The following is a 17802-nucleotide window of genomic DNA, read 5'->3' as shown; positions in this document are numbered from 1 at the left end:
TTCAGTTAGGCCCAGGACACCTCAAGAAGGCTGAACAGGGACGTCCAGCGTCCTGGAGTCCCCCCCCTCCACGCTGCCACTGCACAACCCCGTTTATCTCACCATTCAGTGACTATCAACAACTAATCTGTCAATAATTAGCCTCGTCCTTTTATGGAGCAATCAAACGGACCTGATACGTTGATGCGGACTGAATCACCAAACAATGATTCATCACCAACTTAGATTTGAACATAAATGCACTTATTTATCTTCATAAAGTACTATTTATATTTTAAACAGCTCTATTAATCACCATTTATCTTTAGAACTGTAGCATAAACCTCTTTTTAACTCTTTTAACCAGAAATGAACAGTATTAAACTCCTCTTTTTAACCTTTAACATGAATATTTAAACAGCTTCAGTTCAATAAAACACATTCCGTTATTAATGATCACAACCTGGCATCATGTCAACACAAATATGGATCATATACCGTCTCTATCTCTCTCCTCAGTTACAGTAACGACACGTTAGCTTAGCCAGCTACACCGTTAGCACTCACGTTACATGCTACAAGTCATACCTGAGCTAGCGTAGCGTTAGCCCCATGCTAACTCAGCTAGCGATCTTTTTAAAGTCAGTTTCTACGGTTCACAATGATACAAACAGAACCACGCTGGGTTCAAACATTAGGAAACATTCCTATCGCTCCAACTGGTTGAAGAAAAGTATCTCAATGAAAAGCATTTTCACACAACAAGCTAACAACGAGGCCTAGCCTCTTAGCATGTAGCAACCACGCTTAGCGGAGTTTTCACGGAGGCTTCCCGCGGTGAAACAGCTCCTCTCATCCAATATAATGCACAAGACTCGTTCCTAATCAGAGAAGGACTTATTAGACAGTGCTATGCAGTGATAAATCATCAATATTCCACCTTCACGTCGTCTTTCTTACCAACGTTCATCAGCTCACTCATTAATGGAGGACTCTCTAGTCAGAGAGGGACCGCACTCGATGACCATGACCATGAGAAAATGGCTAGTGCGCCACCTTGTGGCATGCATGTGTTATGACCGGCCTAGGTGAAACCAGGACACAACACAAACCAGGGTTCCCACGCGTCCTGGAAAACCTGGAAAACCTGGAAAATGATTGACCAATTTTCCAGTCATGGAAAACATATGGAAAATGAGAAAAAGGGTCAAATGTCCTGGTAAATTATTAAGTTATCCTGGAAAATTATTTATCCTCCGCCTGCCTGGAGCGAATGCAAACGGGTTAAAAGTTATGCACATGCATGTGTTCTGGGCAACATACGGTACAGAGCTTCTCTGCTTCTCGCCAGCGCAGCGCCCCACGTGACACTACCAGCAAATCAAATTTGATTTTGTCGCTAGCTTTAGCAGAGAATTTCTGGCTTTAGCGACTTTTCAGACCCCGCGCATAGAGGCAACACTCGGGACTACGGTAAATTGAAAAGTGCCAGTGTCGCTAGTATTGGTCCGCGAGTTAGAGGTTTTTCTCTTCTACGGCCAGAGGCTCCTCCCTGTCCTTCGTTGAGTGACAGGCGGAGGAGCAGAGGAAAGTTATTAGTGGGCGTGTCGTTCACCGAGTTACCTGTGCGCAGTGAGATTTACATATTTCTGATATCAACAGAGCGAGAACTTCGAGGTAATTAATGGGTTAATGGGCCACGTTTCACTCAGCATTTCACCCTTGTTTTATTGTCTGACAATAGAAACAGAAAACTAGACAATTCCCCTGCGGGAAATCGCGAGAGTGATGCAGTGGCCGCAGCAGTCTGCGATACCATGCTATATTGCTGTGACAGTACGATGCTACGATGCTATGATGATGCTACTATGCCAAGATGCTACTACAATGCTATGATGCTAAGATACTAAGATGCTATGATACTAAGATGCTACAAAGCTAAGATACTATGTTGCTACGATGCTAAGATGCTACAATGCAATTATACTAGGATGCTATGATGCTAAGATACTACAATGCTAAGATGCTTTAATGATGCTACAATGCTATGATGCTAAGATGCTACAATGCCAATTTGCTACAATGCTATCATGCTACCATGCTATGATGCTAAGATGCTTTAATGATGCTACCATGCTATGATGCTAAGATGCTACAATGCTATGATGCTAAGATGCTTTAATGATGCTACCATGCTATGATGCTTTAATGATGCTACAATGCTATGATGCTAAGATGCTTTAATCCACGTAGTCCTTTCAGTGATCTTTACAGCAGTTGGAGTGGTCAGAAGGACTTGGACTGGGCCATCCCGCCTTGGACTAGACAACGTCTTTGTCTTTAGGACTTTGATCAGCACTCAGTCTCCAGGTTTGACAGCTAGAGCCTCAGGACTCACAGGAGTGTCTGGAACAGAATTGTTGTTGGAGTTGTTGTTGCGGGAGTCTCGTTCAAAACCACAAAAGCACAAACTATGAGAGTGCACAACTGGACCATACACAGCCTTACAAATACTCACAATAACCCCAAAAGTAGAAATCCTGGAAGTATCTTCTGGAAATCCTGAAAAACAAAAGCAGAAAGTCAGAGAGTGCACAACTGGAGTATAAACAACCTTACAAATACTTACAATATACACAAAAGCAGAAATCCTGGGAGTATCTTTGGATATCCTGAAAAACAAAAGCAGAAACTATGAGAGTGCACAACTGGACGATACACAACCTTAGAAATACTTACAATTTCCCCAAAAGCAGAAATTCGAGGAGTACTTTCTGGAAATCCTGAAAAACAAAAGCAGAAAGTCTCAGAGTGCACAACTAGATGATACACAATCTCACAAATACTAAGAATAACCACCTACTTAAAAACTCTTGAGCTGAGCAGCGTAACTGGGATCAAAGACTCCTTTATGACGTCATTACAATGTCAGAAACTTCCCTACATTCTATATGCAAATGAGAGAACGCAGCTGATCTCTACCACGTGACACCAACGACTTTGATTTGGTTATTCTAAATAATTCCAATTATACTATTAATTATGCGTAACGTTTTAATCACTTAGAATGAATTCATGGTAGACATCGTCAATCCTTATTTTGAAGCAAAACGTGTTTCACCCAAACGACAGATTCAACTTTTGTTCTTTGAGTGTCATCTTGAGGGCTGGTGCTGAGACAACAACCTGGTGCCCAAGGCAGACAAAGCCAAGGAGATGATGGTCGACTTCAGAAGGTCTCGACCTGAGCACACACCCCTCTGCATCAGTAGCTCTACAGTAGGGAGGGTGCGCAACATCAAGCTCCTTGGAGTTCATTTCTCAGAGAACCTCACGTGGTCAGCAAACACCACCACAATCGTGAAACGGGCCCAGCAGGAATGTACTTGGTGAGGAAACTAAAGCAGGCTGGAGTCTCCCTGGCTCCTGTTCAATAACTCTTCCAAAGTCAGTGCAGGAACGGAGCACGGAATATAATCAGAGACCCTCCTCATCCTCTCAGTCAACTCTTTCAACTGTTGCCATCAGGCAAACGGTACCAGAACATTAAAAGCAGGACTAACAGACTGCTCAACAGTTTTCTCCCACAAGCTGTGGTGAACTGCTGATCTGACCCGGGAAGGCCACCATGCACCTGGCACTTTGCACACTACTTATTTTAGCTTAAGTTGTTAGCATTTTAACTCAGTCTTTTAACTTATTTGAACTAAGACTTTTACTTCTTTTGCAAAGTCTGCACAAAATAAAGCCTGAACTTGAAATTGTCAAGTGAGAAAGGCTTCATAGGTAATAAAATTGAACACATCCAATTATTAATATTTTTTTCATTCCATTTGATTTAAGTTTGCATTAAAGTGCTTCATAATTTCCTTGATATTTCCATTTTCTTCCCTTCGTCTTCTCATGATGAAGGGAAGGTCTACCTGAAGTAGACTTTCCCTTCGTCACACAGACACTGTACAGAAGAAGGCCCAGCAGAGGTTGTACTTCCTGCGTCAGCTCTGGAAGTTCAGCCTGCCTCAGGAGCTGCTGATCATTTTCTACACTGCAATAATTCAGTCTGTCCTGACCACGTCCGTCAAGGTCTGGTTCAGATCTGCCACCAGACATGACAGGGACAGACTGCAGAGAACAATCAGGTCTGCAGAGAAGATTACTGCTACTGACCTTCTCTCCATCCAGGACCTGTACCGGTCCAGGGTCAGGAAGCGGGCTGGTAAGATCTCCAGATGATTCTTCCCCCGGGCTGTTGCTCTGATGAACTCTGAGCAGTCACAGAGTATGAGACCATTCACATGAACAACAACAATAACTCTGCATTAATTGTATATACTCACTTTACAAACTCCTGGATCGTTGTATATATCTGCTCTTATCCTTTATTTTACATGTCGTCGACGTCCATGGGCGGACTGCCTGCTATTTAAAGAGCAAATAAACGTGGTCACAGGATGATTGCAGGGTGACATCACAGGCAAAATAAGTGTAGTCATGATGGCTGTAGGGTGACATCAAAGGCAAACTAAATGCAGTCATGATGGCTGTAGGTTAACATCAAAGGCAAAGTAAATGCAGTCATGATGGTTGTAGGTTGACATCAAAGGCAAAGTAAATGCAGTCATGATGGTTGTAAGTTAACATCAAAGGCAAAGTAAATGCAGTCATGATGGTTGTAGGTTAACATCAAAGGCAAAGTAAATGCAGTCATGATGGTTGTAGGTTAACATCAAAGGCAAAGTAAATGCAGTCATGATGGTTGTAGGTTAACATCAAAGGCAAAGTAAATGCAGTCATGATGGTTGTAGGTTAACATCAAAGGCAAAGTAAATGCAGTCATGATGGTTGTAGGTTGACATCAAAGGCAAAGTAAATGCAGTCATGATGGTTGTAGGTTAACATCAAAGGCAAAGTAAATGCAGTCATGATGGTTGTAGGTTGACATCAAAGGCAACGTAAATGCAGTCATGATGGTTGTAGGTTAACATCAAAGGCAACGTAAATGCAGTCATGATGGTTGTAGGTTAACATCAAAGGCAAAGTAAATGTAGTCATGATGGTTGTAGGGTGACATCAAAGACAAAGTAAGTATACACACGATGGTTGTAGGTTGACATCAAAGGCAAAGTAAATGTAGTCATGATGGTTGTAGGGTGACATCAAAGACAAAGTAAGTATACACACGATGGTTGTAGGTTAACATCAAAGGCAAAGTAAATGCAGTCATGATGGTTGTAGGTAACATCAAAGGCAAAGTAAATGCAGTCATGATGGTTGTAGGTTGACATCAAAGGTAACGTAAATGCAGTCATGATGGTTGTAGGTTAACATCAAAGGCAAAGTAAATGCAGTCATGATGGTTGTAAGTTAACATCAAAGGCAAAGTAAATGCAGTCATGATGGTTGTAGGTTAACATCAAAGGCAAAGTAAATGCAGTCATGATGGTTGTAGGGTGACATCAAAGGCAAAGTAAATGCAGTCATGATGGTTGTAGGTTAACATCAAAGGCAAAGTAAATGCAGTCATGATGGTTGTAGGTTGACATCAAAGGCAAAGTAAATGCAGTCATGATGGTTGTAGGTTAACATCAAAGGCAAAGTAAATGCAGTCATGATGGTTGTAGGGTGACATCAAAGACAAAGTAAGTATACACACGATGGTTGTAGGTTGACATCAAAGACAAAGTAAATGTAGTCATGATGGTTGTAGGTTAGGACCAGTTAGGAGAAAACGGGCTAAATCTGTTAGCCCACTGTTCCACAGTAGCACACGCAAACAGAAAACTTACTATAAATAACGACACCACTGCAGCTGAAAACCAGTCTGTTAACATATATGCTAACATACAGATACACTGAAAGTGTCCGTTAGCCAAATAACAGCAGCATGTTTAACACGGCATTAGCATGCTTACTCAGCCCCGTGGTTAGCTAAGCTGATTGAGTTTGACACCACTGTCCTAAACAATCAATCAAACCACAATAGTCTAATAAAGTAGGCTATGCCCACGCATTGATATCTTCTAGCAAAAGCACAACCAGATAGGTAATCAATCATAACATAATGTCCCATATTATATATAGTTTAGTATTCAGAGCTAAAGTAAAATATACCACTGCTGCGGGCGCCCTGCCCCATAAGAGTCGGGTCTGTGGTGGTCATGGCCCCGAGGGGCCTTGGTGGGCGTCCCTTATTTTTATTTCTGGAAGGTGGCAACCCTAGTTGTGTCCACTTTCTCCTCTAAGTGACTGGGATCTTTAACTCTTCACTGGGTTTGAGACAGTTCTCTAACTTGTCCTAAGTGAACCCCCTTTGTAGCCAAGACTTCCGCCAGCAACTGGCGGATCAGTATGTCTAAGAGTTATCAGTTGGGTCTGTCCTCTCAGACAACCCAAGTACCTTTTTACAGTGTGACAGGTGAATCCACGTAGTCCTTTCAGTGATCTTTACAGCAGTTGGAGTGGTCAGAAGGACTTGGACTGGGCCATCCCGCCTTGGACTAGACAACGTCTTTGTCTTTAGGACTTTGATCAGCACTCAGTCTCCAGGTTTGACAGCTAGAGCCTCAGGACTCACAGGAGTGTCTGGAACAGAATTGTTGTTGGAGTTGTTGTTGCGGGAGTCTCGTTCAAAACCACAAAAGCACAAACTATGAGAGTGCACAACTGGACCATACACAGCCTTACAAATACTCACAATAACCCCAAAAGTAGAAATCCTGGAAGTATCTTCTGGAAATCCTGAAAAACAAAAGCAGAAAGTCAGAGAGTGCACAACTGGAGTATAAACAACCTTACAAATACTTACAATATACACAAAAGCAGAAATCCTGGGAGTATCTTTGGATATCCTGAAAAACAAAAGCAGAAACTATGAGAGTGCACAACTGGACGATACACAACCTTAGAAATACTTACAATTTCCCCAAAAGCAGAAATTCGGGGAGTACTTTCTGGAAATCCTGAAAAACAAAAGCAGAAAGTCTCAGAGTGCACAACTAGATGATACACAATCTCACAAATACTAAGAATAACCACCTACTTAAAAACTCTTGAGCTGAGCAGCGTAACTGGGATCAAAGACTCCTTTATGACGTCATTACAATGTCAGAAACTTCCCTACATTCTATATGCAAATGAGAGAACGCAGCTGATCTCTACCATGTGACACCAACGACTTTGATTTGGTTATTCTAAATAATTCCAATTATACTATTAATTATGCGTAACGTTTTAATCACTTAGAATGAATTCATGTTAGACATCGTCAATCCTTATTTTGAAGCAAAACGTGTTTCACCCAAACGACAGATTCAACTTTTGTTCTTTGAGTTAATCAGGTCCTAGTTTTTTTCTCAATAGCTTATTTAGTGAAGCCTTATCCCAGCGTTTTCCTTCTGTGCAACGCTCAGGCTGTTACTGAGAGAGATGTAGTTTTCTCCATTACATTTATTACAAATATATTGTCGGTGTTAACACAGTTACTTTGCAGTAAGAAGATGCAAATAAAATATGACACAGCATACCAACATCAAACTGTTATCCTTTTACGTTATAGTTTTTCTTTTGCTAAAATCAAAAACAGTACAGAGGTGGGAAGACTGTAAGATTTGTAAGACATGTAATGTTGCTTGGGTAAAGTATACATCAACATAAATCTTACATTTTAAAGATTACCGCAGCTAACTGGTTCGTGCAGGAAAAATGAAAATGTTGAGCATTGCCACTATGCGTCCATTTTCCTTTCCCCGAGTGATTTATTTACAATTGAATCTGTAAAAATCACCCTCACAATATGTCTTAATAATGCTAGTTTGTTAGCAACAAGGTAACTAGCTTTCACTGCTGCATCACTGACCTCTCGACTACGGATAAAAACAGACTGTCGTTTCCTCATACCCGCTAACAATTCATTTACCCTCTCTCTTCTCTGTTGTCCTTGCAGTGTCCTTGCATGTCTTGTATGAAATTTTAGCATGGCCAGATTGGACCAGTCAGGAGAAGAACCTGATCATCAGGTTTGCCGATGATACCACAGTGGTGGGACTCGGACCGCGGAAATGAGAAGGCAATGTACAGGAAAGAGGTGAAACATCTTGAGGGCTGGTGCTGAGACAACAACCTGGTGCTCAAGGCAGACAAAGCCAAGGAGATGATGGTCGACTTCAGAAGGTCTCGACCTGAGCACACACCCCTCTGCATCAGTAGCTCTACAGTAGGGAGGGTGCGCAACATCAAGCTCCTTGGAGTTCATTTCTCAGAGAACCTCACGTGGTCAGCAAACACCACCACAATCGTGAAACGGGCCCAGCAGGAATGTACTTGGTGAGGAAACTAAAGCAGGCTGGAGTCTCCCTGGCTCCTGTTCAATAACTCTTCCAAAGTCAGTGCAGGAACGGAGCACGGAATATAATCAGAGACCCTCCTCATCCTCTCAGTCAACTCTTTCAACTGTTGCCATCAGACAAACGGTACCAGAACATTAAAAGCAGGACTAACAGACTGCTCAACAGTTTTCTCCCACAAGCTGTTAGACTGGTGAACTGCTGATCTGACCCGGGAAGGCCACCATGCACCTGGCACTTTGCACACTACTTATTTTAGCTTAAGTTGTTAGCATTTTAACTCAGTCTTTTAACTTATTTGAACTGAGACTTTTACTTCTTTTGCAAAGTCTGCACAAAATAAAGCCTGAACTTGAAATTGTCAAGTGAGAAAGGCTTCATAGGTGATAAAATTGAACACATCCAATTATTAATATTTTTTTCATTCCATTTGATTTAAGTTTGCATTAAAGTGCTTCATAATTTCCTTGATATTTCCATTTTCTTCCCTTCGTCTTCTCATGATGAAGGGAAGGTCTACCTGAAGTAGACCTTCCCTTCGTCACACAGACACTGTACAGAAGAAGGCCCAGCAGAGGTTGTACTTCCTGCGTCAGCTCTGGAAGTTCAGCCTGCCTCAGGTGCTGCTGATCATTTTCTACACTGCAATAATTCAGTCTGTCCTGACCACGTCCGTCAAGGTCTGGTTCGGATCTGCCACCAGACATGACAGGGACAGACTGCAGAGAACAATCAGGTCTGCAGAGAAGATTACTGCTACTGACCTTCTCTCCATCCAGGACCTGTACCGGTCCAGGGTCAGGAAGCGGGCTGGTAAGATCTCCAGATGATTCTTCCCCCGGGCTGTTGCTCTGATGAACTCTGAGCAGTCACAGAGTATGAGACCATTCACATGAACAACAACAATAACTCTGCATTAATTGTATATACTCACTTTACAAACTCCTGGATCGTTGTATATATCTGCTCTTATCCTTTATTTTACATGTCGTCGACGTCCATGGGCGGACTGCCTGCTATTTAAAGAGCAAATAAACGTGGTCACAGGATGATTGCAGGGTGACATCACAGGCAAAATAAGTGTAGTCATGATGGCTGTAGGGTGACATCAAAGGCAAAGTAAATGTAGTCATGATGGTTGTAGGTTAACATCACAGGCAAAATAAGTGTAGTCATGATGGCTGTAGGGTGACATCAAAGGCAAAGTAAATGCAGTCATGATGGTTGTAGGTTAACATCAAAGGCAAAGTAAATGCAGTCATGATGGTTGTAGGTTAACATCAAAGGCAAAGTAAATGCAGTCATGATGGTTGTAGGTTGACATCAAAGGCAAAGTAAATGCAGTCATGATGGTTGTAGGTTAACATCAAAGGCAAAGTAAATGCAGTCATGATGGTTGTAGGTTAACATCAAAGGCAAAGTAAATGCAGTCATGATGGTTGTAGGTTGACATCACAGGCAAAATAAATGCAGTCATGATGGTTGTAGGTTGACATCACAGGCAAAGTAAATGCAGTCATGATGGTTGTAGGTTGACATCAAAGGCAAAGTAAATGCAGTCATGATGGTTGTAGGTTAACATCAAAGGCAAAGTAAATGCAGTCATGATGGTTTTAGGTTAACATCAAAGGCAAAGTAAATGCAGTCATGATGGTTGTAGGTTAACATCAAAGGCAAAGTAAATGCAGTCATGATGGTTGTAAGTTAACATCAAAGGCAAAGTAAATGCAGTTATGATGGTTGTAGGTTGACGTCAAAGACAAAGTAAGTGTAGTCTTGATAGTTGTAGGGTGACATCAAAGGCAAAGTAAGTGTAGTCATGACGGCTGTAGGGTGACATCAAATAACTAGACAATTCCCCTGCGGGAAATCGCGAGAGTGATGCAGTGGCCGCAGCAGTCTGCGATACCATGCTATATTGCTGTGACAGTACGATGCTACAATGCTATGATGATGCTACTATGCCAAGATGCTTGTGAGAAAGCCCAACAGGTGAAACGCCATCTACTGGTGAAAGGCAGTAACGCGGCCTGAACAGGTCAGGACATGTTCAGCCACACTGACAAGCAGCAGACCAGCTAGAGAGCAGACTGTGTGAAGCTGCATGGACTTTGTGTGTTTCTCACCTCACGTGTGCGTTCTTGAGGAAATGTAAGTGCTTTCTGCTTCTTAGTTATGGATATTTTGATTATTTATTCCATTTGTGTTACAGGGAAGTACTTGTGTGAGTTTGAGTTAGCGAAGTAGCCTGTAGCCCAGTAATCGTTAGCTCTGCCTTTTACTAGCACTGCAGCTAAGTTTGTATGCCTGTGATGGCTTAATTATGAATATTTTCTTTATGAATGTTTATCCTGATTTGATTTGATTGACTGTTAAATAATCTTCTGAGAATATTTTCTAGTACATTTATTGCTTTTTCTTTATATTTTCAGACCACACACACACACACACACATAAATATATGTTGTACAATGATGGTGAAGACCAGTAACCTCTATTAAAGAAGACAAAACAGATCTCTCTGTCCGAGTGCCTTGATTCTTTAATCGGAATCATAGTCCATAATCCGCCGCCTCAACCAGCAATCCTTCTTTCTGAGTCTCGCCCCCTCAAACAATGCTACTACAATGCTATGATGCTAAGATACTAAGATGCTATGATACTAAGATGCTACAAAGCTAAGATACTATGTTGCTACGATGCTAAGATGCTACAATGCAATTATACTAAGATGCTATGATGCTTTAATGATCACCTGTTCATATAGTCATAATATAATCCTGGTGAAAATATTTGCGACTTACGTTGCAAATAATTTCATGTTTGACTACAAAAAGTAATGGTCACGTCAAGACAGGTATGAAAGTATTCGCGACTTACGTTGCGAATGTCTTTACTAAGTAGCATGTTTTTACTACCATGAGCAGCAGCTATAACAAAAAGCACAACTCAAATAGTCATTTAAGGCCTGGTTCCTTCTGACTGGATGGGTGTGAGTTTGATGTCATGCAGGGTACAACAAACCAAACAGGATGAGGAGGATGCAGTAGGCCTGGCTGAGAGAGAGAGACACTGAGAAGGGTCGTCCTTTATGCTTCGCCTTCTACAAACTGAAGGGCAGGTACAGGCAGCAGACCCCTCCCAGCTCCACCTGAAAGCCAGCATCAAATAAGGAAGAGAGCGGGAGGGCTCTCACTAGGTTCCCCAGACAAAGAACGAGCAAATCGTAACAACTGATCGTTAATCATAATAATTTTAACAATAAAACTCATTACTCCTACCTGAGCAATAGTTTAACAGTTTACGGCACAGTCTTACAGTTAGAAAAACAATAATATTAAACTTAACACATCCAGGCTGTAACAAGGAATCAGCGATGAAGTGAAGACCTTCAAATTGTCCTGCAAGTCCAGCTCTTTGTCTCATGTTGGACGTCACTGCAGTCTGTCTGGATCAGCTGGAGGAAAGCTGGAGGTTGAGTCCGCGGCGGTTAGTTAGCGGCTAGCTTGCTCCGTTAGCTCCGCTAGCTTGCTAACATACATGAGCTATGCTGGAAGGCTAGTCGTCGGCTATATCACCGGGCGCCTAGTCGTTAGCGTCTGTTAGCAGTTGAGCTATTCACTGACCTAATAAGATGAAGGAAACGGGTCAGGGATGTTGTGTCAGGAGTTTCAGCAAAGCAGCCAGATATAATTTGTGTTTAAAATAAAGGAAAAGGTCAAACATGAAGTTGTCATTCAGTCAATGAGAAGAGCTATAGCTAAGAGGCCCAGCAGCTGTGTGAAAGCACCAAGGGAGACAGGGATGGTTTGGGGGGTTTTAATGTTTTGGCAGATCATGTTTTCCACTGAGAGCTCTTTTCCCGCCTCTCGTCCCCTGCAGCTGCGTGTGTGAACGTGTGTAAGCTGGTTGGGGTCTGGTTGTCATTGCTACCAGGGTCAACTGCTCCTGTTCCAATGTCAGTTTGAAGACGGGGAGAGAGAGAGAAAATGCTGAAATATCACCTCGAACAGGAAGGACTTGTGGCCAAACCGTATTTCCAATCATTGAACCGACTTAACTTTGGGCATCTTGAGGCTTTCCTGAACGTCTAGATATGCAGTTTGTGGGTTAAATGAAGAAATGTGACCTATTTAAAGCGATTCAAAGAAAGGTTACTTCTGCTTTCCTCCAGAAATTTCCCTGCCTTTTTAACATGGCAGTCTATGGAGCTGTGGGTGGGTGTTGCTGGCGCATCTTTGTGTCTGACGCCAAAACTATAAGACTTACAGCTTTAGCAGACGAATTTGAGTGAGAAGACACATTTTCCTACGTTTCTATGTATAAATTATGTCTGTCGTGTGAAATTTGTGGCCACGGGAGCAGTTTGTGTGCAGTTTTTTGACTAACTTTCTTCTCCCCTCCTCACTCTAGCTGATGATGTCATCCACTCTAGCACAAACATTCCGCGCAATACACACCCATTATAAACCCTGAAATTTGAGTAAAAACCTACACAACTCTGAGGCTTCATAGTTTAAAAACGGTAAAAGTTGTCGATAAGTGAAGTGAATCTCTGAAGAGAAGGCAAGAGTACCTACGTTTTAGGGATGTAACGATTACCGGTATGACGATAAACCGCGGTAAAATTCCCGACGGTTAGTACTACCGTTTCAAATGTTAATGATCGTGAAAACCGTGATTGATTACCGTAACTGATTACCGAAAAACTCAGTGATACTGCTCATTTCCTGAAACAGCGGCACCTGAACGGCACTCACAGAAGCGGGCGCATGCGCAGTTTGCACTGTCTGCAGCGTTGCCAATGGCGACTTTCAAATCCTCTTGGCGAATTTTTTTTTTTTCTTTTGTCAAAAGCGACTAGCGACAAATCTGGAGACTTCTGGTTCTTGGAGACTCTGATGTGAAAGCACATATCGGTTCAGTTACTGTCCTCAACAAGCAGCGGGTGCTGCCGTGAGCCCCTCCCCCGTGCCAAAGCACTCACAGGCGGTCAGTCTCACAGTAGCCCCGCCCCCGCGCAGCAGCGGTCAGAGCAGAGAGGAGACGCACGGCACTGCAAACGAATGGCGCATGCGCAAAGCTGCCGCTGATCGCGCCCTCGTTTACAGAGCGGGATGTAAATGTTTCTTCACTGTCACACTAAAATAAATAATAAAATAATCCATGTTTCTTTAATTGTCTGCTGATCCTTGATCTTACTTCCATCTCTTTCAGGTTTACTTTTCTTGTTCAGGTTCAGATCCACTATCTGATCGTGGTCTAAGCTTTCTTTTCCTGACTTCTTCCCACATTATTTCATCCACAAACTCGCTATCCTCATATTGCCCATCTGACTCGTCCGACATAGCTCAGCTTACATTCACTGTACAGTTGATATTAGTTATTTGTCAGCGGTAAACAATTCGAAATCAAACCTTCCGCGCTCCTCAATCCCCGGAAGTCTGCCATTCTGTTGACAAAAAGCAGCTACCGTATTGGTGTAGAACGATCACGTGACCAACCGTGTCACCACTCGCGACCAAGATCTTATTACGCTCTGAAGAAACTAGTTCTGCATAAAACATAGACGCATCGGCAATCGACTGGAATTTTAGCGGAGAACTTTTTTTTAGTAGCTTAGCACGACTCGTTCTTTTTTATGAACTAAAGATTGTGTAGATGCCAGACTGTGGAGCGGGAATCATTTTCTAAAGGACTTTTCGTGGTTCACCTTGCGGCCTATACCGCCACCTTCTGAAATGGAGTGTGGGTCTGAATACTATATGTCCCTATGCTTAAATGATCTTTATTAAACCAGTTCTTCTAAGAAAAGAAAAGAGAAACTTAAAACATACATCTCCAGATTTCTTTTGTAAAATATCATTTAATATTAAAGGAGTCTCTTCCTCTTCTAGTTGATGTCTTAACTGTTGCCTCTCATTACCATATCTAGTACATTCTACAACTACATGTTCTATGGTTTCCTGAGTGTTACATACAATACATCTCCCATCAGCATGTTTTCCCACTAGAAATAGTGTACTATTTAGTCCTGTGTGCCCAAATCTCATTCGTGAAATTATGTTCTCTTCCTGTGTATTTCTGCAAGTACTTCTACTCACCCCCACTCTTCTTTGAATACTATACATTTTCCTACCTGTCTGACCAGTATCCCACAAGACTTGCCACTTCTCCTTTATCTTTCCCTTAATAATGGATTTAACTTCAGCCTTACTATACCTAATACTTAAACTTATATGATCCAGTTCTGTTGCCTTTTTTGCATACTTATCAGCTAACTCATTCCCGGTCACTCCTTTATGAGCAGGAACCCAAACAAAACCAACATTTATTCCAGCTTTCAATATCTTGTTTGCCATCTGGACTATTTCTAGAACAATGTCTTGTCTAGATTGTGAATTTATGTTTTGAATACTTATCAGAGCTGAAACTGAATCTGAAGCAATTACTAAACTTCTTGGCCTATTGCTCTCAGCCCAAGAAAGTGCCATCAAAATAGCAATTAATTCTGCTGTATATACTGCTAAATTATCATTAATTCTATTTTGTGATGTTATTTTTAACTTTGGGATAACAAAAGCCACTCCCACTCTCACATCCCTTTTGGACCCATCTGTGTACAATATAATTCTATCCCCATATCTCTCCCTTAAATACCCCTGCACCCCATAACTATCTATACCCTCATTCCTAGCTTCTTCCAAGAGACTAAGATCAACTGAAAGATATTCAAGAGTCCATAAAGGAACTCTTGAATACACTACTGTAGGACTTAGATCTAATGAGGCTATTTCCATCTCATTTACTTTCTGTTTAATAATCCACCCAAAACTACTCTTTGTACCTTTCTGTCTCTCTTGACACTGTACCAGAGTTGATTGACTTATATGGTCTATCCTATGACCTTTAAGGTTTGTCCAGTATACTAGACTGAGCTGATCCCTTCTGAGATCAAGAGGCATCTCCCCCATCTCAACTTGGATGGCTGCCACTGGGGTTGTCCTCATAGCTCCACAACATAATCTTAAAGCTTGACTCTGTATTCTGTCCAATTTATTTAACACAGTCTTAGCAGCAGACCCATATACAACACATCCATAATCAAAAACTGACCTAATCATTCCAACATACATTGTTTGCATGGCACTCCTATTTGCACCCCATTCCACCCCACGCATACATCTCATTACATTCAATACTTTTTTACACTTCTCTACCATCTTTTGAATATGTACTGCCCATGTTAATCTTTTATCAAACCACATCCCAAGATACTTAAAACACTCTACTCTTTCCAATTCCTTACCTGATATTTGGATCTTTAACTCCTGACTTATTTTCCTCCTAGTAAAGAAAATCATCTTTGTTTTTTCAACAGATATCCTGAATCCCCACTCAATTGCCCATTTATGTACTACATCCACTGCTTGTTGCATCTTACTTGCAATGTGCTGGACATTCCTCCCCCTTTTCCACATTGCTCCATCATCTGCAAATAAAGCCACACCAATAGACCTTTCTACATTGTTAAATATGTCATTTATCATTAATGAAAATAGTAATGGACTAATAATACTGCCTTGAGGAGTCCCATTGTCCACCTCATATTCCTCACTCAATACCCCATTTATTTTTACTTTAATTCTTCTTTCAGATAAAAATGACTTTACCCACGCAAACATTCTCCCCTTTACTCCCAACTGATATAATTTGATAAGAAGACCCTCCATCCACATCATATCATATGCTTTTTCTATATCAAAAAATATAGCTAAAACAGTTTCTTTGTTTACCTGAGCCTTTCTTATAGCATCTTCAAGCAGCACAGTTGGGTCCATGGTCCCCCTACCTTTCCTAAAACCACTCTGGTAATTCTTTAACACACCTCTAGTTTCTAGTAAGAATACCAATCTATCATTTACCATTCTTTCCATGGTTTTGCCCAACTGGGATGTAAGTGCAATAGGTCTATAACTACTAGGCAATTTAGCATCTTTACCAGGCTTTCTAATAGGAATAATAATTGATTCCTTCCAAGCACATGGAATTACCCCTTCCACCCATATTTTGTTAAAAAGAATCAATATGACTTCCTTACCTTTATCAGTAAGATTCTCTAGCATAGCATAGCAAACCTTATCCTTTCCTGGTGTAGATTTACCCACTTTCTTCAAAGCACAATTCAATTCCTTCATTGTAAATATTACATCCATCACTCCACCTTCCTCACTATTGTTACCCAACTCTGCTCTATATCTTATTAAAGTAACTTCCCTTCCTTCCCTTTCTTCCTGATCTAAATTTTCTTCACTATGTACCTTTACTAATGTTTTTGCTATAACTTCAGCCTTGTCTCTACTACTAGTGATAATCCTGTTATCATCCATCATCACAGGATATTCATATTCTCTCCCATTACCCCTCATTTTCTTTATCATTCCCCACACTTGTTGTATTGGCGTGGTCCTACCAATAGAATCACAAAACCTTTCCCAGTAAACTTTCTTTGCCTTCCTTATTGTTTGTCTCACAATTGCAATCTCTTGTATTCAATCATACTTTGAAAACTGTGTGTCCTTTTTAAAATTCTAAATCCTCTATTCCTATTCTTTATACACTCACTACATTCCTTAGTCCACCATGGTACAATTCTATTGACATTTTTAGTTTTAGTTTTTGGAATACCTGCTTCTGCTGCATCTACCAGGCTGCTGCTGATTTCCCTACATAAATTCTCAATACTTTGATCCTTATTTACACCCAACAGTCTGTATTCACTAACTTCTCTAAATTTTTCCCAGTCAGCCTTTTTTAACATCCACCTACCTTCCCTCATTACATGCTCTCTTACCAGCTCCACTCCTACATTAATAGTAATTGGAAAATGATCACTGCCTATGGTATTTTCCCTCAATATATCCCAGTTGCACTTGTCAGCTACTGCCTTTGTAGCTAAAGTCAGATCTATAGCTGATTCATACCCCCTTGCTACATCTATTCTCGTACCTGATCCATCATTCAAGCATATTAACCCCTTCTCACCTAAATATTCCTCAATCACATTTCCATTTGAATCATCCCTATCCCCCCAAAGAGTACTATGAGCATTAAAATCGCCACACCAAATACCTTTCCCATTTAAGTTCTCCCACATTTCATCCAGATGCTCAACTTCTAATTGTTTGCATGGATTGTAAAAATTGATGATACCCATACTACCCCTATTCGTCCATATTTCTATTACAATATATTCCAAATCCCTACCCTTCTTAACCTCTCTGAACTGAATCCCCGTTTTTACAAATGTAGCACACCCGCCACCATTTCCCTCCACTCTATCTCTTCTAACACTTATGTACCCCTTTATAACAAAATCTAATGATTGTTTAAGCCATGTCTCCTGAATGCAAATTACATCTGGTTTTATCTCTAAATTGTTAATAAAACCTTTTAATTCTTGCCCATTTGCTATAAGACT

Source organism: Chelon labrosus (assembly GCF_963514085.1).
Source record: "Chelon labrosus genome assembly, contig: SCAFFOLD_31, whole genome shotgun sequence".
In the NCBI taxonomy this organism is placed as follows: Eukaryota; Metazoa; Chordata; class Actinopteri; order Mugiliformes; family Mugilidae; genus Chelon; species Chelon labrosus.
This window is presented reverse-complemented; position numbering follows the sequence as displayed.